The sequence below is a fragment of the Drosophila santomea genome, chromosome 3R (assembly GCF_016746245.2).
Source record: "Drosophila santomea strain STO CAGO 1482 chromosome 3R, Prin_Dsan_1.1, whole genome shotgun sequence".
In the NCBI taxonomy this organism is placed as follows: domain Eukaryota; kingdom Metazoa; phylum Arthropoda; class Insecta; order Diptera; family Drosophilidae; genus Drosophila; species Drosophila santomea.
Genome location: NC_053019.2, coordinates 28,115,534 through 28,140,024, shown reverse-complemented (window position 1 = coordinate 28,140,024; position 24,491 = coordinate 28,115,534). Strand labels below are relative to the sequence as shown.

At 45.5% G+C, this 24,491-nt stretch overlaps 1 protein-coding gene across 7 annotated transcripts in view; it reads right to left on the bottom strand.

Annotated features, from left to right (window-relative positions):
* LOC120451565 (band 4.1-like protein 4A) overlaps positions 1 to 18,258 on the bottom strand; it is a 58,131-nt gene extending 39,873 nt beyond the window's left edge. For all 7 annotated transcript variants that reach the window (XM_039635373.2, XM_039635374.2, XM_039635369.1 and 4 more), the window contains exon 1: positions 17,468 to 18,258. The gene's annotated coding sequence lies outside the window, so the exon portion shown is untranslated. The remainder of the gene's footprint in view (positions 1 to 17,467) is intronic.
* Between the last annotated feature and the right edge of the window lie 6,233 nt (positions 18,259 to 24,491).

Sequence of the window (24,491 nt, the reverse complement as noted above, 5' to 3'; positions counted from 1 at the left end):
CCTTTCTTCAGCATTCCACCTTCCACCTTCCGCTGAAGTTGCAGCGATCTGCCGACTTTGGCACATAAGTTATGGCTCCAATTAGCCGCCGCGTTTTAATTGATGCCCAACCACAAAACACTTTCCTGTTGTCCCGTTTTATGGCCACCAAACTGGCACTTCATCTTGCATCTCGAATTTGGCCAGTATTTATGGCCTCCAGGAGAAGGACTTCTGTCATATCAGGCTCCTTGCAGGCGGTCAAGAAGGGTCATAAAATGTATGCCAAAAGTGGGAAAAGGTCCCAGTGCCATTAGCACACATTTATGCCATGCCATAAAGCCCGCTTTGGCCAAATCAAAAGTGTCAAGTGGCAGAGCTCATTTGCACATTAATAAGAATTTTATTTAAATGCGCTGCCATGTGACAGCACAACAGGTTTCGTTTCATTCGGTTGACCCATTTATCGGATTCTCGGATGAATCTCAGCCAAATAGCGAAAGAGAGTCGGAGAAAGGGGCCAGTTCACTGAACCACTTACACAAAAGCTAAATGCTGGTCAGAAATGAGGAGGTGAATCAATTTGCATAACTTATAAAGTGAAAAACGAGTTGGTTAACTTTCATTCACATAATCGCCGCAATTAGGCAATCCGCTTAGATTACTGATATTAGCTTACAAAATGCTTCATATTCAAGAATCTTTAGCTTGATAGTCTGAGTCATGGCCATAGTTGACTTGTCCTAGTAAATCACCTAGAGCCCAAGTGATAAACAAACCCCTCGTCTAGTGTACTTTTTAATTGGTCAGCTGGACGGTCGGATGTCCAAAGACCATAAACTTGGGAACAAGGGGAAGAGGAGCTGCATTCGCAGGGGTGTTGTGCAGTGCAGATTGATGACAGCCGATAAGAGTCATAAAAGTCATAAAAACACAGATCCCTTTATGGCATTATGCGATATAAACGTAATCAGCAAATTGGTCGACGGCAAACAGGGGCAAGCACAGTTAGTGAAAAACGGCGGTCAACGCCACGCAAAACGGAAAATGGAAAATGGAAAATGCCTTTGGGGATAAACGGGTCAGCAGACATTTCAGTTTAGGCCGTCGTCGAAGCCGGCATTTAGCCAGTGAAAAATGTCGCTCGTTAATGTATTTAATTGCGGCAAATGGGAAAAGTAGAGCAAGTGCCGAAGGATGGCCAAATATTTACAGGCGGCTGGGTTTCGTTTCGTTTTGGTTACGGATTTCGGTTTCTGGTTGCTGGTTGCTGGTTGCAGGTTGCTGGTTTCGTAGGTTCAGCTCAACAGCCATAATGAGCCCGAATCTGCGAGTCTGCGGATCTGGAGGCCTGGGGGTCTGGGGATTTCGGTTCCTGGTTTCCAGACCCCCAACTCCCCCGTTCGTACGACTCAATTACAATTTGCATGACGGTTGTTTGCGACACTCAAGTTGCTGGCTGGCGGGGCCCTTCCGTATTTTGCCCACCATGTGTTTGAGTTAAGCGTTCGTTTTGCGGTTTATTTAATACACTTTGCTTTTGCCGTGTGCTGCTGCACTTGAACACGGAAACGCAAAGTGAAGCCAGAGGAAGGCAAATTGATTGACACACTGAAAGCTGAAAGCTGAAATCTGAAATCTGAGTACTCAACCGATGGCAAACGCTTCTTGCCGAGTGTAAATAATCGCATGCCTTCGTGCTGTGCGGTTTATGCGTTTTACTTAATTACCTATTTGAAATTTTAATGCCCTTTGATGTGGCTTGTGATGCGGACTGGGCGGGAAATGGATGTGGATTTGGATGGTGACTGGCATTTTCCCTTCGATTTTCCAGCCTTTTGATGTGGGAGACACTCTGACGTCTGACACTCGTTTCCTGCCCATTCCATTTTCCATTACAATTTTCCGATTTCGATGCCCTGTGTCGCGTGTAGATAAACTCATTCCAGCCGTATAAATCAAAATGCAATTTGTTCTGGGCCGAAAAGGGCAAAAGCTAATAACTAAACAAACTGCGGGCCAGTAAATCAACGAGTCTCACGATAAAGCCGAAGACATTGCCTTTTTTATGCCGCTGCCAATGATGTTTCTCGCATGATTATGATGTAGCATAATAGTTCTTCTTCTCCGGTTATTGCGGATGCTGCTAGCCATTTCTTTGGGCCCAATAGAGGCCCTGTTTCTTGTAGGTAGACCCGCGGCGTGTTGCCCGTAATTTATTGGCTGACAAAACAAATTCATTATGAAATGATAAGCCCATGAAAATTGTCATGTTTAGCACGCCGATCATGAAGATGATGATGATGATGTTGATGATGAGGCGGCATCGCAAAGAAGACCGCAGATGCTGGCCACTTGCAGCATGACAAGAACTGGAGTTTGAGTATTGGGAGCTGATTTAATAATTCTAGTTTTAGGCAGGAAATCTGCTAAACTTTCGCAGGAAAACTACATATGTACATATGCTGATTTTTGAAGATTAAATTTGATTTATGGTTGATACATTTCCTTTTCACTTATGTAGAGCTCTAGATGAATGCTCATCTGCAGCTTTTGCTGAAAAGCAGACTTATTACCCAACACATCACCCTGGCACATCCTCAAGAGGCTGAAGCCCAGCTGAAACTGCTGGCGGTGACAGTAAAACCAGTAACTGGCAACTGGCAACTGGCAACTGGTAACTCGTAACTGCTAACTGGTAAGTGGTAAGTGGTAACTGGTAAATAGTAACCGGTGAGCAGTCGGCAGTAACAGTTACGCCAATGTCAATGCCATTTCTATTGGAAGCCAAGGGGGGTAGGATACCTTTGGCTCCTGGCCAAACTTCACCTTCATCTGCAGCAACAGCTCATAAAATGCCGGAATGACATGAAGCTGACAGGTAGTAGATTTTCAGCCTCAGCTCGCTGATTGCGGTTGCCACAGCTGCTCATCATCAGTTGGAAGTTGGCTGTTGGATGTTGGCTGTTGGATGTTGGCTGTTGGATGTTGGGTTCTTGCGGGCATTACAAGGCTTTAATAGACAAGCGCAGCGCAGAGCTGAATAAGATTAATGAAGCCGTTTAAAACGCTTCGGTTGTTTATCATCGTGCGGCATCCCTGAGCTTATACAGCTTCCATAGCTTCCATAGCTTCCATAGCTTCCCTAGCTTCCATAGCTGCCATAGCTTCCTTCCACTGTGAGCTTCCCCAGATATTTGCTGGCCGCTGTGCCTAATGTGCCGGGCACATCCTCCCCGCCAGAATCGCCTCATTCGCCGGCTGGCCATTAACCATTAGCCAGAGATGCCGACAGGGCGGCAATCGTGGTTGGTTTGGGGCAACAGGCTGATAGCCGGTCACAGCCTTATTAAGTCGCCATAAACCATAAGCTCACGTTTGCCACGGCTGCAGTGAAACACAAAAATGTCTATAGGTACACTCGAACAAAGAATGGTGTCTAGGACTCTGTCGAGCTTAAATATGATTGTAACATATTAGCTATAAGTTACATCAAGTTACTTTTGAGATAGCAAACATTTTGCCATTTCTCGCAGTGCGGGCGAAAAGTAACTTTTAATAAAGGCAACAGCTGAGCCTACTACTACTTAGACTCGCTCTGATGCTGATAAATGGCCGTGGGCGTGACCCAGCCAGTCCTTGATTAGCCCGACATGACCCAAAAAGAAGGATGGCCACGACTCCAGGTTCAAATCGGAATGACACTACAGTCGCTGCAATTAAACTGCAGCCATGGCCATCCATTCGGCGGACAGTGTCACCGATTTCATGGGTTTTTCTTTTGGGTTTTTTTCATTCGTTTGATTCGCCTGATGAGGCGTGCAGCATTTTGATGGGCGAACACGTAAGGCCTGACAATTGCAGCTCCATGGACATCGAATGGCAGCCAGGCGGAGGGAGAGATGGCAGTCTGCTGGCAGAGATGACGGAGGTGGTGTGGACTGGCCACATACATTTTATTGGTCCTAGAGATCTTTTCGGAACGATAACAAGTTTTGATTTGTTCGCCAAGGCAGCCGAAACGGGTTATGATTGACTGGCTGTCGGCTGTCGGACAGGCGACATTGGCAGGCAGGCGGATAAGCCGCAATCCCCATCTGGAAATGGGGATTTTTCAAGTGTGCCTCGACTTGGTCGACTGCCACGGCAGGCCAACATAGTTTGTTATAAAATTAATGACCCTCATTTTGTATTCAAGTGTTATCGAAATGATTGCCAGTGCACGTAGACAGACGGCCTATGGACGAGAAATATGGGTTTGGCTTCGCCTGGCCTGCTCTACGGATTGCCAACAATAAATACGCAAATATTTGTGTACTGGAAATGGATTTCTTGGCAGCCAATTAAAGGCTAGATTTTGAGGGGCTCATTAAAAATATTTCCAAGTACCACACATCCATCCATGATAGTGGAATCATAAGTATGTAAACATTGTGAGTGCTGGCTGCAATGTGTACAAGTCAATAAACTGCGGAGTATTATTCATAGAAAATAACAAACTCTCCTGGATTTTCTTACAGGGCATAATCGTGATGATTTATTTCAATCAATCACGACCAAGGGACGTGAAATTAGTAAGCCCTGGAGAAAGGCCACCTTGCAACCCCAAGGTCAGCTTTAATTCCTTCATTTCCCACGTACCACGCGGCGTATGAGCAATGAGTATGGGTTAACAACTGTTTCGACACCTCATTTCACTGCAACTGCAGCCAGAGCCAGAGCCACATGTTGCATGTTCATCTCTGCTCTCTGAGGCGTTGCCTCATGTAATTTGCTGGCCAGATAAATATCTGCAGCTTATCACGATGTCTTAAACATTAAACTGCCGCCTGGCTGGCCGACTTGAGGAACACCTACTCCACCTATTCCCGTATTCTCGTATTCTCGTACTCTCGTATCTGCAGCTGTTGATGGGAATAATTTATGTGAAGGTTAGTGGCAGGCTCACACGATGCAGGTTGCCCCACTCTGAATGGGAGGTGTTCGCTAGATGTATATATAAAAGAGTGCAGCCAAAGCTATATAGAGATCCGATCCAGCTGCGGCACTTACTTTCACAAGTCAGCACGTGAGGAGCTTGGCTGCAGCTAACGGGCGCACATTGTGCGGCTGCCTGACCTCATTTGTGGGCGCAATTTGCTTGGAAAATCGGTAAAAATCTACAAAAAAAAAAGTCTGTAAAAATCTGTGGCAAGCTGGTGAGCTAGTGAGCTGGCTAGCTGGCCGAAGTGGTGCATTCATTAACAACAAATTGTGCCCGAAATTCGCCTTAAATAACATTTTATGTTCGCGCACTGGCCGAGATACCGCTGGACGGCAAACGCCTGCCCGCATTTTCATTGCTTTATCTGTTTTTCATCTCGAGCCGGTCAAGTTGGCAATTTGGCAAAGCGTGAAATGGACAGACACACCGACAGACACACAGACCGCAAAAAGCGGCAACAATAGCCGAATCTGGGGCTACAAAAATAACACCACCACAATGGATTGGGAGTAGGTGCTGGTTGCATGATCATAAATCTGCAGGTACACAATAAATGCAGTGATCTCTGCAATTCCCCCGTTTCATACCCCTCTTTCCACTTACTCCATTTGCACTAGAAATGTCAGCATGGCACGGCAAGCATACCCTGTAATTGGGCTGGAGGACGGGAGTGGATTAATCTGTGTAATTAGAGCAGTCACCATGTAATGCAAGTCGTCGTTTGTGTTGATAAAGAAAACCACAGGTGATTTTCAGCACGATACTATTGTGTTCAAAATCGCACATCTCTTTTGTGATTGTAGTGATTATCATTTGATATTATTTTCATAAATGCACTAAAAAGTTAATGGAAGTTAAAGCTAAGCGATTTTTCCATAAGTCCTCTTGTAAGGGATAAAACCCGAAACATACTGAGCAATCCACCGAATTTCAGTGGTTTTCTTTTGGCTGTGATTCATGTGCCTTTGGCCGCTGGGCATAAATCAAGCGGCAGCGAAGTCCGAAATGAAATGCAGCAGAACGAAATGAAATGGATTGTGCAAATGTCTGCCAAGTTGAGCCGGGCTTAGCCGACCAGCCAGATGCTTTGGGCCATGTCCAGGCCAGAAGAGACCTGGCCAAAAAGACTCCCAAAGCTGGCGGCTTTAAGGGGCTTTAAAGGGGCGTGACGTGTACGCACCTGTGATTCCAGTGGAGTGGGCATGGCCACCAACAGGTAGCCGGGAGTAGCCACGAGTATCCACCTCCAGACAAGCCCATTGGCATGCGAATGAGGCAGGCGCACGTGCTTTATGCTAATTACTTGCCGGGAATCGAGAGTCGGGCGTGGGCTTGTCGAAGTCAGGAATCGACCCAGACGGACTCTGGGTTATTAAAACGCATTTGAAATACCACTCGAAACTTGTTTGTGTGATTATCGCCTTATTTTTATTTTTTTTCAAATCCAAACCAGGTCTTTTTTATTTACACCTTTGGAGGTGGTTTTACATGTAGTTGAATTAATGCGTTCGCGATTAAAATGTATACATTACGAGATGTCGTGTGTGCTTTATGGCTTGTAAAGTTCGCTTGCACGTAATTAAGCGACTGGCTGGCGGACGGACAACGCTGCGTATGCTCGATGTCGCGCTCAGTGCAAATTAACATCAAATGTCAGAGCGGGCTCGTTGCCGTGGCCAACTGATTAAAGTCGGATCTGCGGAGCGCTCTGTGATGTTCAGTGCTGTTCTGTGATGTCAGCTTACGGGTAATCATGTGTCCATGGACCCCGACTTGTGACGTTGAATTAGACATGGTCGCGGAGTTCAAGTTCAATTTCTGCGGATGGCTCCGCGCTGCTTTTAATTAAAAGTAATGCCTCGCCATTTAGACAAAATGTTTTTCCTCCAACTTTCCTCCTTTTTGCTTTTTTTGCTTTTTTTGCTTTTCCACAAGAACAAGGAAAGGGGCGGCGGCCAGTGGGACACACCCATTCTGGCCTGCCATTCTTTCACTGCGGGTCCCGCGGTTATTTATTTGATGACTTTGGCAGCTACAGACCCGGTCCGTCACTGTTCTATACTTTTTTCTATTCTTTTATTTTTCAGCTTTTTTTGGTCAAATCACAGCGGGCGTCGGGCATTGATTGTTGTTACTGGGAAACTGCGAGACAGCGAGACAGCGAAACTGGAAACTGGGAAACTGGGGGAAATGCGGTAACCATTCCTGAATTATGCTCTCCGCAGCCGACGAAGCGAGTTTAATGCTCGAAATATGCAAAATCATGAGTCTGCGTTGATTTTAAATTGTATCATTAAAACGAGAGCCCGCTACGAGCGGCGGCGGCGTCGTAATGAAAACCAAACTCGCAACCAAAAATCCCCTTTCCCAAAACCCCGACTTCTGCGAGAATTTTGTGTGCTTAACATTTTTTCTGCTATTTTTTCCGGCTCGTTCATTACACATTTTGATTGAACCCTGCCCAGTTGGTAGATCAATCAATTTTTTCTTTGTTTCCCTCGGCTTGCTAATAAATTGCGGTACGAACGCAGCGGGCCAAAGCCCAAAACCCAAAGCCCAAAAACCGACAAAATAAACAAATTAAACATTTTCTGGCCATGGTAGCAATTATGTAGCTGGCTTCTTTCCACGCTCACGCTGTTAATTCAATTTATTTTCTGTGTCTAATTAAAGGGGAGAATGGTCGATGGATATGTTTGATTTGTGACAGTGAATGGTACGAGGAGAGCAGCAAGTTAATGGAGACCATGACAGGATATGTTTAATGAATAATTAATTGAGTGTATTGGCCCTAAGGCCCCCGTTCCGAGGAGCAGAACAAGATTTGCTTATTATGAATTCAGCAAATTGAATATGCGAACGAGTGAGCTGAGATATGATATACATATCCGAAGAGCAGTCACTGGCTTCCTCTAAAAGGCTTTGCATTGCATCATCGCTCGAGCACCTAATAAACGCACTGGAAATTGACATTTGTGTCCCACAATCTGGAGCTCCATTTGCATTTGCATCCAGCTATTGAGCTTGGGATACTTATATGCAAACGACAGTTGTTACAATTTATGGCCAACTTGGCAACGGAAAAGCATGCCAAAGCCAAAGCAACAACTCGAAATAACAATTTCCAAATAATTGTTTGTGTGCGCAATTTTTGCCGTTGCCATTTTGCGCAATGCGAATGGAAATTTTGCAAGCGATTCAAATTACAGATATTTCCATCGATGCATTTGACACATTTGAAGCACGACGTGAAATCATACCCTCTACTTGCAGTCAGAGTTGGGCTCAAGTTGGCCGGAACTGCAATGCAACACGTCTGAAAGTCTGAAAGTCGGGAAGTCTGAAAGTCTGAAAGCATTCACGCAATCGCCATCTCAACTCAAAAGTTGCCAGCTATTAGCAGCTCTCATTGTGGCCTTTCCTCGCTTTTCATTTTCTTTTTGCCATTTTGCCACTGCTACTGGAAAAGTTTTCGCTGCCGTTAAGTCATTCTTGAGATACTCAATGCCTGATTTTCCACTCAAGTATGGCCTGCATTGTTGTTGCCGCTGGCAATTGATTGCTTGAGTCATAGACTCTAGACCACAACGGGTTTAACTCATTGTTCCTGGCACTTCGACGTTGGAATACCCTTTATTGAAAACTAATGGTAATGGTATCCCTATGTAAGCAAATAAGTATGACAAACACACGTTACCGATACAGTTTTCCAAGTTAAAAGGTAATGTCTGTTCTTTTCGGAAGTGAATGAATCAGAATGTGTGAGCAGAGCGCGGCATTATGTCTGGCAAGCATTTGTTTGCTCAGATAATGGGGAAATAATGGGTAAATGACAATCAATCACATTGTAATGCTGCCAAGACCCCAAGTCAATCGGTTCCCTTTGAAGTGTCGGAGTCGCAGTGAAACCCCTGGGTTAGGGTAGGGTATCAACTGCTCGCATTCGCCTGCCAGCCGAGGGCACTCGTTCCAGTATGCTTGTCGCCAAACCGGAGCAGCTGCCTCCATGGGCTCCACTTCATCCACAGCCATATCCCAGTGGCAGCGCCAACAAATTGCCACTCCAAAGGTGTTGGAGTCGCTGTCGCCGCCGTCATCGTGTTTGTTTGCCTTTTTTTGGTTATCGCTGACACAACAATGGCTCGTAGTTGTTTTCGGTGAGGGGTGCGGGGGTTGAGTGGCGATGGCGAGTTGCGGGGCGTATACGTAATATTTGATTTGCTGTTGCAAATGCATTGGCAATTTGCACCGCGAGTTGATTGAACTGTCAATCGCCGGCGGACATTGCGATATAGTTTCGCTAATTTTGTGCATGTCTGCATTTATGAAGGCAAATCGGCCATTTGCCTAATTAAAATGCCCCACAGTGCAATTTGGCCAAATGAGCGATGGGCCAAGAGGGGAGCAGCGCACAGACTGGGACAGCTTCTAATATAAATATTTAAATAGGATTTGCTTTGCGAATGGCTAATGGTTGAGCTGGACTCCAGATACAGATGGGCGTATAGGAATGGGGATGGAAATGGAGATGGGAATGGACATTATATGGTCGGCACATAAGGTAAATGACATTTAATTGGCCCACACTCGCCGAGGGGCGGAAATTGACCAATTGACATACATTTTTAAAGAGGCCTGTGCAGAAAAGTACTCGTAATTGGCGTTCATTGGAAGAAATGCCTATTTGCGACCTCCTGCCTCGATTCCCATCGACGTTATTAAATATTCAGCGTCTTGGCTTCTGCAAATTTATGATTTCTTTTAGTTCGCCTTTCCCGGCCAATAAAAAGGGGAATATAGCCGGCGAATGGAAATAGCATCACGTTCCACAACAACTCGGCTAACTATAAAATTACACCCAGATATCTGAGGCAAAAGGCAAACAAACAAACAAACAAACAGAATCATAAAAAAATGCCGCACTTTTTCTTTGGCTTGCGAAAGATTTTGCAATTTATTTCGCTGGGATTATTTCTGTATTTCACTCACTCCCTGTACTTTTGAGTCATGCCCGGCGATTGTGAGCAGCAAAATCAGCAAAAAAGCAAAAAAGCTTGCGCAAAATGGCAAAAAGGCCAAAAAGCAGAAGAGCGAGCGAAAAGCGGGAAAAGAAACTTTTATTGCGCCAAATCTAACGGCAAGCGAGCCGAACGGCCGCCCTTTGACCCCGCATTTTTGGGCAGTGGAAGGCTGGGTGTCAAGGTTAAATGTCTGTCGGCACGAGCTCAACCAGAAATACGGGTCAATCGCAGATATCCAATAGAACTGGATACCTCTTTCCACTGCCAAACTCCATGCCGCACAGTCTCCGCGAAAAGTATTCGCTCGCTCTAATGCGTCATCATAAATCGCCTGCACAAATGAAATTTTCGTGTTCGCCTGCAAATGATGGTGCAATTTATATCCATTAGGAAACGAAAATGATCAGGCGATCAGTGAGAATCTTTTCGAGCCGGACTCTTGGCCATGACTGACTGCCTAACTGTTTGGCTCTTGGAACTTTATTGGCCAAATGGAAGTTGCAAAAATATAAAATACCCATAACCATTATTGAATAATCGCCGTCTGTGGGCTATAAAAAATAACTTAAATGCCATCATCTGTAGGGGATTATGTACAAATATCCGATCTTAAATCGCTAGTTAATTAAAATTCACGAAAGACGAATGTGCCTAAGAAAGAAATGGTAATGATTAGCAATACTTTTGCTATTCAACGAAATTTATCTTTATTATGAATGTTTTTCTACAAATTTTCGGAAATTTCAAATGAGCTTCAAAGAGCATTCTGCCTTCAACTTCCAGCTGGAGTCACTGCCTTGTTTATTTTAAAGACCTTTGCTTGCTAATTTAAATTTATACCGCTCGTAAAACATTTATAAACTTGGGCTGCCGTGGAACTGCTGTTCGTGGGTGGGCTGTGAATAAATCAAAGCTGTCTAGCAGATAACTGGAAACTAGCTCTGGCCTTAGCCAACTGAGTTGACCAGAACTGCGAACCACAAACTGAGAAATGAGAACTAAGAACTAAGAGGCCAGTATGATGTGGGCTGTCAATTTCTGTTGGCGATGGCTGAGCTCCTGGGACAAGGAAATCGTAAATCGTTAATCACTGGAGCACTAATTGATTTTCCAACTGCATTCGAGACACGTTCTGCCGGTTTTCCCTCTCAAATTGGAGGTGCTTGGCACTCTTATTTTCGCCCCCCAGCGAAAGTGGCCATCCAAATGTTCTAATGTTCTGGGAATTTTCTACTCCAACATCCAGGCAGCTAATGAGCTTTTGAGTAGCTGCCAAGTTATTGATCAGCCGTCTTCTGCTTTTTGCGAGCGAGATACTTTTATGGGTTAAGGGGTCGATTTAGCAGCGGAAGGCATTTCTCAAATGTTGAATTAGCCCGATGAGTGGTCTTTGTTCTAAACATAATCATTAGTATATTACTCAAGATGAAGCGTGACTCGGGGCCATTTAAGATACTTGAGACTTGATTTTCGGCTATTTCGCTTTACGACCTCTCTGCGGTTTCCGATTCCCTTTCTTTTGGGCTAAGTCTTTAACTAAGTCTAACTAGCCGCAGTTTTCCCTCTGGAGTCGCAGCATAATTTAACAGGAAATCGTTAGCGAGCGGCGTGCTTAAAATAGTTTTGCTCCACCTCCGATGCTCAGATATTCTGATATACTGATATACTGATGCTCTGATGTTCTGATGATCCGCCTGCATTTCTGCTGCAGACACGATGGCATTTAAATGAAACGCTGCCAGAATTAGAACTGTAAACAACATGTGTTGAAATGCCTAAAATGCCTAATTGATTGACTTGACTCAGCGGCACCTGACTGACTGGTTGGCCAAGGAGCGGGGAAAACTGGCTGCAACTGGGAGCTGAGAACTGGGAGCTGGGAAAATTATGGCATTGGCATTCAGCGGCATCTGATGGATTGCCAAAGACGTTTGATCACTGGCCGAGTGCGAGGCGAACTCTCAGGTTGATTAGCCTTTGGTTCGCGGAAGAATGCAATTAAGACACTTTAATGATGCGCAGTTATTAAATCAATTTTCTCCAGCCGCCGTTCACAATTTATTACCTAACCGCTTTTTCAGCTCTTCGGCTCTTTTGCCGTATTTATGGCTTTTGCATAGAGCTCAGAGTGCAGCGGCCAACGGCTCCTCCAATTACGGCCAACTCGAGACAATGGCCCGTAAAGCATTCTAACACCAATCTCCAAGCGGCTTCAATGGCTTTCTGGCTTTCTGGCACTCCAGCCAACTTTCCAATTGGCAATAAAGCATGCGAAACCAATAGCAATACTTCTTCGTATTTTAGTTTTGTCTTTTTTGTATGTCTTTTTTCGCTTTTTTGTCGAATTTCTTTTTAATTTTCTTTGTTATTTGTTGACCACTAACTGTTGATTACCAGGCCGCGATACTGGCCTTTTCACGCGCCCTCCAACCGCAGAGAAGCAGACACAATGGAGCATTTGGAGCTTTGGAGCTTTGGAACTTTGGAGGCGTTGGTAGAATGCCCAAAAAAGGTATCGGCATTTTGGCCACAAAAACAGATGCTGCTGCAGTTTTCTGCACTTGAGCGCCTAACGGTAGTTCCAGCTAACGAGCTAACGTAAATTAAGATCGCTTGTTCTGTTCTGTTCTTTTTCCAGCTCCAGCTTCAACTTTTCTTGGGTTTCTCGCTTTTCTGGCAGCATCTTTCGTGGAATAAAAACCAAATGTGTTCGGCAGCAAAAACTAACCCAGAAGTAAACAAAAGATGCAGCCAGAAACAACACAGCAGTGGAGTTGGAGGTGCTCCTCTCGTTTCGCTCCTATTTTCCCAAAAACGGAAAGGCCAGGAGAAGACTTCAGATCCCAGACCCCAGACTTCACTCAACGCCAACGCCAACGCACCAGGCACATGTACATACTTACATATATCTGGATGCAGATCCCCCGACCCAGTTTGGCGTCCCCAGCCCAGATACAGATACACACGCATCCGTGAGATACCCATTCCCGAACTCATACTCAACTCAACTCATTTGCATGTGGGCAGTGGGTCAGTGACTGGCGGGAAATCTATCTATCTATCAGTCAACTGAGATTCTGATGCCTCGGTGGGCAGTTGGTAAACTACTCGTTGCATAGTTATGGTCTTTGGCTAGTCACCACGCACTATCCCCATTCCCCATTTCCCTCTCATGCCATGCGATCTCGGGAAAGGAAAATCGCATTTTCCTCAATGCAACCCACTTTGGTTTTTCTCCTCCGCTGACTTCTACAAAAGTCTTCTTCATCGGCCGCAACTGTAATAAAGAACTACATACCGTATACAAATCGATTTCACCCAGTTCCCCGCTCGCTTTTCCTTAGATTCTTGCATGCAGCACACATTTTCTTTTATGGCCATCCGTTTTTGTTGTGTTCTCCAGCCAGAGAACGCATAAAAAACGATTGCAAGGAAATCGGACTTATAGAGGAGAGAGAGCCCAACCCAACTGAAATCCAACTGAAATCCAAAGTTAGAATTTCGGCCTGTCCAGCTGATTGCGTGCAACATGCGCTCGGTTGTCATAAAAGTTGCCACTTTATGACTTACTCATGTGTAGGAAACCCAAACCCAACTAGCTCCGTGGCAAGAAACGCACAACTTCAAGTCGCTGCCATCTCACGGCGGAAATAGAACTAATGATCAATTAGCTCGAACCGCGCTGCCGTTAGCTTCCGACTTGTCCACTGACCACTGTCCACTGGGAGCGTCCAATTTGTGGACGATGGATGGATCTGCAGTTGGTGGGGCTAATGTGGTGGGGGTAATGCGCAACTATGCGTCACTGCAATTAACCCAAAGCTCTAATTGGGGATGGTTAGCTGGGCATAAAATGTGTATTTTAAGGCCCATTACGGATGGCTTCCTGTCGCACAAACTCGCCTCAGCTCAACTCTGCTGTAATAGAAAATCAAATAGAAGCAGAAGAAGGAGCAGTTGGAGCACTTGGAGCAGTTGCTGCACTTGGAGCAGTTGGAGCTGTCAGAAGTGGCCGTCGCGTCGTATGATGATTGCGCAAGCGACACATAAGCGGACTCCAACTCCCAGATCCCAGATCCCAGATCGCAGCTCTGAGATCCCAGCTTCCAGCTCCCAGTTCGCAGCTCGCAGATCCCCAAGCAACTGAAGCTGCAGCAGTAACTGCTTTAATTGGAAATTGTTGCAGCAGAGGCATCCGCAGCAGCAGCAGCAGCAGCAGCAGCAGCACCGTCAAGTGTTCTAGTTACGTGGCTGTCGTTTGCTTTCAATCTTTTGGCGCTCCGGCGCTGGCAATTGCATCACGCGAACTGCAGAAGTGAGTCGAGCTGCCAACGGGTTTGGCTTTGGGCCCGCCACCATCCAGCTCCTCCAGCTCCTCCACCTCTCCTCTGGCTACTTTCTAAAGCCTTTTCTCGCAGCCAAGACTACACTGGAATATAAATCTGGGTCTATGGATGTCCGAAATCTCAGTGTGTGCTGTAATCCACTCAGAACTTTCTTCTGTACATGCAACATTCTAGTTCTGCGCTCTAGTTTGCCACTTTTTTCCCCAAGTGTACAGCATCAACCTCTCATCTCTTCTCAGCCCGGTTCACTTGGTTACTGTGCGCAGTCTTTCCCCCCGTTTTTCCTTTTTGTTTTCCCCCGTTTTTCCCCGTTTTTTCTGTTTCTGTCTTTTTTGTTTAGCGCCCAGGTAACTGTTACCAACTACAACAACCACACAACCTCGAGTTGCAGTTGGGAAAGTGGTGCAAGCTTTTCTGCTGCGTTTCAGCTAGCTGGTTGTTCGCTTGTTCGGTTGTTTGGTTGTTTGGTTGTTCTTCAGCGCTGAAGCTGCAAGTTTGCAGTTAGTTCTACGGCTGTGTTCGAAGTTGCCGTCGTTGTTTCTTTGGGCTTTGATTTTGCTGCTATGTATGACATTACTTGTGTTTGCTTTTTTCCTATTTTCTTTTCTTTTCGCCTCAAATTGGAAATTAACGTGCAACAACTAGGCTATAGGAACTATAGCATCCGAACTGAACAACTGCAACAACGGCAACAACGTGAACGTGAACGAACAGCCCTTTGTTCTTAAAGTTTTTACAGAAATTAATTAAGTGCCTCTGCTGCGAGATGGGGATTTATAGAGATTGTTAGGAAAGTTGCTGCTGCTTTCGCAGTGGCTCTGTTGTCTGTTGTTAGTTTGGTTGTTAGGCTTGTGTCACATGAGCCAAAAGTCTATAAATTGCAAGAGCCATAAAATTAGCTCGTAAAGTTTTGTTTTTAGTACAGCACCCATGTATGTATTACATATATGTGTGTTCACATTTATAATGCCACTAATTAAAAAAGCGGATACCAAGAGCATTATTTTATAGCTGCAGATGCGACTGCCAATGCGAGTGGGAATGGGAAACAGTCGAGTGGATTTACGACCCTGGCCAGTGATTAGTGGTATGAGAAGTGGGCAACCAAACCTTTAAAGTGTCTTGTATTCCCGCTTAATGTGACACTCGAAACGAGTGGCTTCCCCCCTTTTTTTCCATACCCCAATCAATACCTCGTTTTGGGGAAGGGGTAGCTATTAGCCATCAAAGAGTCATTTATAAGCGAAGCAGTTTTGTCAAATTTCGATGGCCAATCCTTTCCAAGCGGCAAAACCGCTGACAGCTGCCGCTCATCACTGATGGATGGGCGTTTTGCAGCTTTGGTTAGATGGATATGGGGCTGTGGATACCGCGACTCGTGGCCTGACTTTGCCGGCGATTAGAGGCGCTGAAAGGGTTAACCAGGCGATTTTGGTTGGGGCAGTTGAGGGGGGGCTTTTGGCTTTTATCAGCAATCTGTCAGTGTGGCGAACATCATCATCATCCTCAGCCATCCGCATTTGCGGCAGCTTCAAAGGCAAAGGCGGCGACATCTTTCAACTGACTGACTGCGTGGTCGGTGTTTGACGTTGAATTTACAAAATACAAATTACAAATTACAAATTACAGCTAATTAAAAGTTGATGAGTCTGCGTGAGTGAAATCAAGCGGAGCCATCTTTCCCAGCCTGATTTAGAATTCCACCGGCGCTGATAAGCAAATGAGGAAGTCGGGAAAATTCGTTGAAAAATTGTATTTATTCTTGTGGTGCTCACTTTTTTTTTCCCCACTCCGGCTATTTGCGCAAGTCATTCGAGTGTTCTGGTTGTCTGCTTGTCTGGTTGTCTGGCTGATGTTTATCTGGCGAAACTATGATGGGGCATCCGTTGCACAACATTGTTGGACAGGAAATGGGAAATGTTTTTCTCCCTCCGAGAGGAATTCGCATGCGAATTTCGGCCGATGAAACGTGTGACAAAGCTGCAGTTATGTTCGTAGCTTGAAAGCAAAGTATCAAATCATAGTCAGTCATATCCTAAACTAATAAAAACAAAGCTCCCCAAAATAAAAAAGCAATTTCGCAGCTGCGGAAGAAGTTTGCAATAATAATTGCGCAAATATTTGCCATGCCAACTGCTGAGATTTCCATGGCAAGAATTTCAGTTTTCGTTCGTTTTCCCCGCTCGAGATGGAAAAAGTAAATGCGCCAAATGAAAACATTTCCATGCCGATTTGTGTGGGAAAGAGCAGCGAAAATGATTATGCCAGCGATGATGGCGTTAACAACGACAACACGGGCAACACAACAGCAGCAACACAAAAGCAGCAGCAGCAACAGCAACAGTCGCATCAGCAGTTAGTGTTGCTGTTGCAAGAACCACAATTGCGGAATTGACTTGTCCACACCAGGAGAAAATATTCCAGTGGATAATTGTGAGCTCTGCTTGGGGATTAAATAGCTTCTATAGCTCTTCAACTCAGTTAAGAACATTGGAATTACCCAAATATAGAACTATATAAACTGTTTTTTGCAGTGCATCCCCTGCACAGAACTCTTGCATGTCGCGGACAAATACAAATAGCAAAAGAAGTCAGACAGTTGGGTTATCGCCATCGCAGCTTCATAATTAAATATTGTCAGCATGGACGCTGCCTTGTTGCGGCTTCATGATGCAGTTGATGCAGTTGCTGCAGTTGATGCAGTTGATGCAGATGTGGCAGATGATACAGATGTGGCAGATAGGATGATTCAATTCCTGCAGCTGAGAACGCGTGCAACTTGATGGCCGAGAACAGGAAGTGCGAAAACTATTAGTGGCACTTATTTATTCATTAGAGCCAGTTAGAGACACCCAGCTAGCTGCGCTCCAATTATGCAGTTCGTTGGGGCTGGAGAGCCGCAGCTGAAAAGCTGGAGAGCTGCGATGCTGATGATGATGGTGATTATAATGACCAAGATGAGGACGCATCAGGATGCAGGCACACGCTGCTCATTGCGCTATTAACACATTTGCATAATGACGCCGCGATGTCATTGCACTTTAGCTGCATTGCCTACACTTCGAGTTCAATGTTCAATGTTTACTGTTCAATGTTCAATGTTTAAGGTTCAATGTGCGTGGTGAGTTATTGCTTACCTGCTTGAGATATCTTTGTGTTGGGGGCTTCGAAGAGCGCGTTTTGGGGCTTTGGCTTTATGCCCGGCAATCACTGGCTTATCAGCGCACACAAATCAGACCGAAATGCCTATATTCTTATGGTTTGAAGAACACAATTTTATGGCTAGATGTTGATTGTATGCAAAGATGATATATTTTTTAAGTGGGGAACCCTCGGTTTTTTTCTTATTCCTCCGACTTGCGCCACATGGGAGCTTTTTCCAAAGAACTCCTTCAGCTCCAAAAACACACACTCACACACACACACACGCCGGGCAATAATAAAAGCGTAAATGCTTATTTATTTGCAAGTCGTTCGCGAAATGCGCTCTTGTATAATTTATGAAGACCGCGCACACGACGTCGACAAGCTCGAGAAATGCGAGATGCGAAATGCGAAATGCTAAAATCGAAAAACCCGGCAGCACAAAAAAAACCAAAAGCCGAAATTGGACTTTTTATTTGAGATATTCTGGCGGTTGATGGCGCGGACCCTCATAAAAAGCGCCCTTTCTCAGTCACAGAACCCGCTGATTGTCCGTCCGGGGTCAGAGGTCAGAGTTTGCGTGGCGCGGCAACTGCAGTCCATCAATCGCAACTGCCGAATGCACAGTTGCAGTTGCAGTTGGCCAACCGATCAAGCGGAGCAAACCGACCGATAAATCCGAGAGCAGCCGAAACCGAAATCGAAATCGAAAACCAAACTCAATGCGAATTCCGATCCGAAGCACACAAGCCAGTAGTTCCGCTGCAGCGTGCGTTACGTGCGACGGTTCAACAGCAACTGCCCGAGAATCGGAATCGACTTGGAGCCGCCGCCTGGCTGAGCTCCCGGGTGGAACCTGTTCCTGGGGTGGACCGCGAGCGTGTGGATGGTGTTGCTGGTGTTGCTGCTGTCTCCGCGGAGTGGAGCAGGCGGCACTTTTGGCGCCAACTTTGGAGACTTTCGAATGCCGGCTGGCAAGCGCAAGAGAGGGAGACGTGGAGAGATAGTTGCAGAGAGAGAGAGAGAGCCTGCACGTGGTGGTGTGGCGCTAAGTGCGGCTTAAGACTTGAAAATAAGCAAGATAAGAAAGATAAGGAAAAATAAACATCGAAGTAAACTAACTTCCAAATTAATGTTTGAGTCATTGGTTATAGTTTTAGGTATACATGCACATTCATGCATGAAAAAATAGTTTCTAAAATGTAGTAACTCATTTCTCGCACTCATGATTCCCGTTCATATTTTAGTATCTTGTATTTAGTGTCTATTATTTAATATCTACTTAGTTTCGACTCGGCATTTTCCTTCATATAACTGCATATGTTACGAATGAGTGTAGCAAAACAAACCGCGAGATGTGTGTAGAGTTGGAGAGCGCATGCGCACAAACTGTGGGGGAAAACGACTCCAGAGAAGGAGTGTGAGACTCGAGTGCCGAGTTCAGCCGGCAAAGACAACGAAAATAAGTGCCACGGCAGTCGGATTTGGATGAGTTCTTCTGGGGGGGGGAGAGATACTCCAGACTCAGGATGGGGGGGATGCGACTGGGGTTAGTCAGCATCTGCTTTGTATCTTGCACGCCGAGTGATAGCTAAAGATACATGGCCATGCCGCCCCTCATCTCGCGGCATTAAGTGCGCTTGTAGCTGTCTATCAGCCAGAAATCACCCCATAGAACGCCGCCGATGATCCGGGAAAAGAACGTCGACGATCCGGGGAGAAGTGTACTCCATTCGCGCCAGCAATTTGCAAACCGCAAGTGAGGAACCGCAAGTGAGGAATTCGCTGTCCTGCAGCGGAAAGCCAACTGGAATCGACAAAATACACACCCCTGCCTATCGATCAGTGGTCATCGGCTGTGGAATTTCCTCGGAAATATTTATCTACGCTAATTTCCCTGCTAAACTTGGGCAAGTGGCGGGAAACCGCATCATGGCAATTTTCGCTGCTCGCGTGCCAGCTTGTTGCAACATTGCAACATTGCTGCATTGCAATACATAGTGCAACAGTGCAACAGTGCAGCATTGCAGCATCACAAAAACGCCTTTAACTCCGACTTCCCATAGAAAAGTTTCGGCTGTCCACTTTTGTCCAAGGGTCCGGAGATCGGAGATGCCTCCTCTTTGTGGCTCTGTGGCTCTGTGGCTCTGTGGCGTTTGGTTTATGGTTTATGCGCCGCCGTTTTTGGTCTATTAAAATGATTGCAGTATTTACGTAGCGCTCTTCAGCCATAATTTGTATTTGCTATGCTCATCATCATCATCATTGGGCAGCGACCACTCGAAGGCAACGGCGAAGGCGAAGGCACATCCTCCTACTCTGCGGTTTTCCACCTCCTCCAATCCCCTCGTGGCCTCGTTCAGCCCCCGGCATTTGACCCTTCCTCGAAGTCTAAGCTCTTCTATTGCCATTGTATATCTGCAACGAGCCAGGCCCAGAAACCAGTCTTTGGCATCGCTTTTCCACTCGCCAGTCTCTGCGGATTGTGCGTTCATATTTCTGGCCTTATCGCCGCTGGCGTCTCGGTGCCGTATTTACCACGATTATTGATCGCTTAATACGAGTTTGCACAGAGCACTTGGTGTTTATTTGTGCAGCTTAGAGATACGAGTACTGCGGCTCTATTTGGCCGCATAAATATTTGTCGCATCGTGATCAATTACAGCTGACTGGGTTGACTGAGTGAGTTGGAAGACACTGCAAAGTCGTTGACTCAGCGTGAAAGTCGCCTGGGAATTAAACTAATAATTGCATAGTATGCCGAGCCGGGCTTAAAACTTTCGGTTTCGCGGGGCGACTGACTGACGAGTGTGTGACTGACTAGCTGACTGGCTGACTAGCTGACTGGCTGACTTCATTCAAGTGCCAGTTTTCGATCATTGCAGACATTAATGCACATTCTCAGGCGAAAAAACGAGCGAAGAAGAAGCTGGCGGATTTCAAAGTCAATCGACACGCCCACCGAGGACATTGAACTGGGGGCTTGGCCATAAAGTGTGCACTGAAAGAAACCGAGATGCTACAACTTGGTAATGCTCGCAAAAGCAAGCCACTGATTGTAATGTGACCTATCTAAATATCATTATTGCTTATACATATTAATACATTGCCATATTAAAAGCATTCAAAAATATCGCATGTTTCACTACATTAAGACATCATAACTTATAATTTTTGTCTTGGAAGTTCCAATCCATTTTCCATCTCTAAGTTCTTTCTGTGCAACATTAAATAACCAGTTTAGTGTGGCAAATTTTTTGTACCAACTTCCGCTTAGCAGGAACGCAGCCAATTTTGACAGATTACAAGGCAGCGAGTCGGCCCGAAGGCATCTTTTTGGCTTTTTGGCTTTTTGGTCCTGGGTTTTTGGTAAGCCAAAAGCCACCAACTGAGCAGAGTGGTAAGAAAGAACCCTAATCAATGGCCTCAGTGCAGGCGATGCGATGCCATTGAACCATTGAGTCGGGAGTTGGCCCCAAATGCAAACTGGCTCACTGAAATGGCCAACAGCAGCAGCAGCAGAATCGCCGCCCTGCTGCTTTCAATTACGTGTGCTGGCTACCAAAAAAATGCAAAAATTCAAGCAATGCAAAATTCAAGCAGAGCCAACTAATTTATGGCCAAAACCGAACACCAAAAACACCAACAGAAACAGCAACCAAAACCGAAAACGAAACAGAAACAGAGACGTTCAAGATCTGCATTTAAAAACACAATGTCCGCAGACGATTGCCAACGATTAAGCGCCGCAAATCAAAAGCCAGGCAAAAGTGCAAAAGTGGAAAAGGAAACCAGACCAGCACGAGGAAAACCCCGGAGACCGAAAGCCGCAAATGACAAATGTTTGCACTGCGAGTTTTGCTTGAAATGCAACAAGAAAAGCGCCAAAAAAAAAATGTGAAAGACCAAAACCAGGCGAAAACAGCCATAAAGTGTTGAGTGCTGGCGGAAATCACTTGAAACCGAAAATAAATCAAAGGAAACAATAATGGAGCACCAGCAGAAACAAAGCGCCCAGGCCAAAATCGAAAAGGAAAATGGGGAAAATGGAAAAATAGAAAAATAGAAATGCCAGCATCCGCCAACATACAAAAACCGATAAAGGCAGCAAGAATCTGCAGAAATACTAAAATAAAATAAAGCGAAATAAAATAGAGTGAAAGGGGAAATCGCCAGCTGAAACAGTAGTAAAAAGCCGAGCAGCAGTAATAAACGAGGTCCGGGACTCAAAACCAACACACAAACTCAAACTCAAACTCAATCCCCAACTCCAATCCAACTTTCCAGATCCAAGGATCCGACGTCCTTGCGAGTCGGCGACTCGTGTGATTTATGTCCCATTGTCCGGTGATGTCAACCTGGCCAAGCGTCTGCGGCGAGTCTGGCCAGCCTTAATTGCTCTGGCGGTCGGCCACGCCCCCTTCCCTCAGCCCCGCCCACACGGACATATACCGCAATTACAGAGGCGACGACTATTACTCACCTCTTTATATGGGGCTTCTCGTCCAGAAGATTGGATGCAGTGCCACAAAGGGCGCGACAAGGTGGGAATGCAACTGGGAGTGAATGGTTCTGCGAAAGCCATTGAAAACGTGGAATACCTTTTGATTTTTTAATTAAATGAACACTAAATGATAGCAAGGTGTCATCAAAATCAAGATTGATTGTAATTGCCTGCAAATCAATCAAAAATCACATTTCAGAAGGGCGTTTAATGGCTGAGCAGAGATATCAGTAATACGACACATACTAAGTGCACATTGATGTTAAGATAAGAACTTATCAGCTAGTAAATATTATAAATATTTATTTTCCAAAAGAAAATTCCATATATTTTGTAGCTCATGCGGAAGAATTGCTAACCAGCCTTATAGAATCCCCATGGAGCTGCCCCCGATTACAGGTCATAATTAGAGAGCACTCCTCGGGCTTAATCTTCCGGCTGTTCAGAAACGCCCGATTGCCATTTAAAGGATTATAATTTCTGCGCTGCCGAAACTAAAAACTTCAGACGCAAACTTTGCAGACAGTTTTTGTGCCATTTAAACTCCCTTTGGGTTCAGATTCAGATTCGGATTCAGACTGTTTTCAGAGCAAGGTGCACAGAAGCATCAGAAGTGGGGAAAAAAGGGATCCATCCGTTTAGTTTTTATTTGGATTTGGCAGTGCGGCATTTGAATTCAAATGTGCTCTTAAATCGGCTTAGTTTTGCGAGCAGCTTTTATGTTCCCGGCGGCTTAAATTAATGCGCCAGCAGGGACTTCGTGCAAACAAAACAAAAAGCACGGCTCACACTAAAATGAAATATGAATGCAGGGAGTGTGGAGTTTAAAGTTTGCAGTGTGGAATATTTACCGGGCTTGAGAACACACGGGCAAGGTGATTAAACGGATTTTCAGTGTTTATATGGCCGTTGAGTGATTTAATTGATTTCAAGCTGCCCCACTACTGCTATTTACCTTCCTTTTACCCTTCTCCGGAGTCATAAAAACCGGACGGACAACGGACAGCGGACAACGGACAGCCATTGGCTCTATCTAATCAGCGCCACTTTCACGCCCACTTGCGGTCGAAATCACTGCTAAGTGTTGTGAAAATGAGATTGTAAACAATTTTAATTTGCCTTGTTAGTGCTGAGATGGCTGTATACCCTCACCACTATCAGCTATCACCGAACTTGTAGCTGCGTTGCAGTTTCCCAGGCTATCTGCAGAGTCCATCGGCAGTATAAATTCTAGTAAAATAGGTTCAGATTACAAAGGCCATGTACTGCCATAAAAACCAATTTTTACGACTCAATGCGTTGTACAGTTTATAAATTACCAACAATATTACAGGGTTCAATGGGTTAGGTTCTGTTTCACAAAACGAAAGATGTGGCAAACAACTTGTAATCAGCATGCATGCTTCACAAAAATAAAGAGGGTGGTAATATTAGTAGTAATTATCTTGTAGTAGTAATTCCAGATAATCAGTGTTATCATTACAAACAGTAGGAGTGCATTGCAGCGCTCTCTGATTGATCGGCAAAGGTGGTAAATGAACTGGCGGGGTAAACACCTGATATAGCCATCCATTTAGCAGCTAAAGCGACCAATCTGCTGCGATTTTCCAACAATCCAGCAAGCTACGATGTTACCACAGGCCTGCTCCACGTGCCACGTGCCTCCTTGTGCCGCGTGACTCAGGAATCCTCCGACTGGAGTGAGGTGGAGTGAGTTGTGGATGCCACAAGAGTCGCAGCCATGCGTAATGCACTCCGGCGTAGTTTCGTTTCTGCGTCTCTGTTTCGAGGCCATAAACTTTTATGGGCCTCATGAAGCAAACAGCGGGAGGCGGTCCTGTTCTTGGTAAAATGGTAAAACTGGGCAAAGGTCTGATTAAAGTGAAGCGCTGCTGAGGGGCTGGAAAACTACGCCCTGCGCCGCATTCAAATGGTCCAAGATGCATTCGTTCTTTTGGCTGAGTTTTGAATGCCAGGTCTGCTTTGCTGAAATACTTCTTAGTCTGTTACCACCCAGAATGCTCGAGTGACTGCAGACCGAAAAGTACTCGTCCACATCCGTTGGCTAATCAAATCAGATCTGGGCAAATTTCAGAAATACTTTGGCCAAAAATAAACCGCCAGCGAACGGCTTCTGCCAATGGGTCATCATCAATTATGCGATCGGTTCGCTTAACTGAAGTGCGACAGCGTATATCTCCATATCTCCATAGTAGCCAAACGTAGACAAGTCGCTGGCGTTTTTGGCCGGGCACTTAATCAAGAGTCCGGAGACATGAGCAAACATTTTGGCCGCCCTCTCCGGCGCAATGATAACCGCAATTAACGGCATTACACGGCAGGTGGGCGAAAAGCGAAAAGCTGGCCACTTACAGGCGATTTTGGCCAGCGGCGATAAGGCCCCAGTGGCATCCAACAATAATTGGCCCGAACAAGCTGTCATGAGTGGTACGAGTGGCGAGGAATTAAAAGCCGCTCGCAATTAAAATATACAAGTTAGTAATAGATATTAC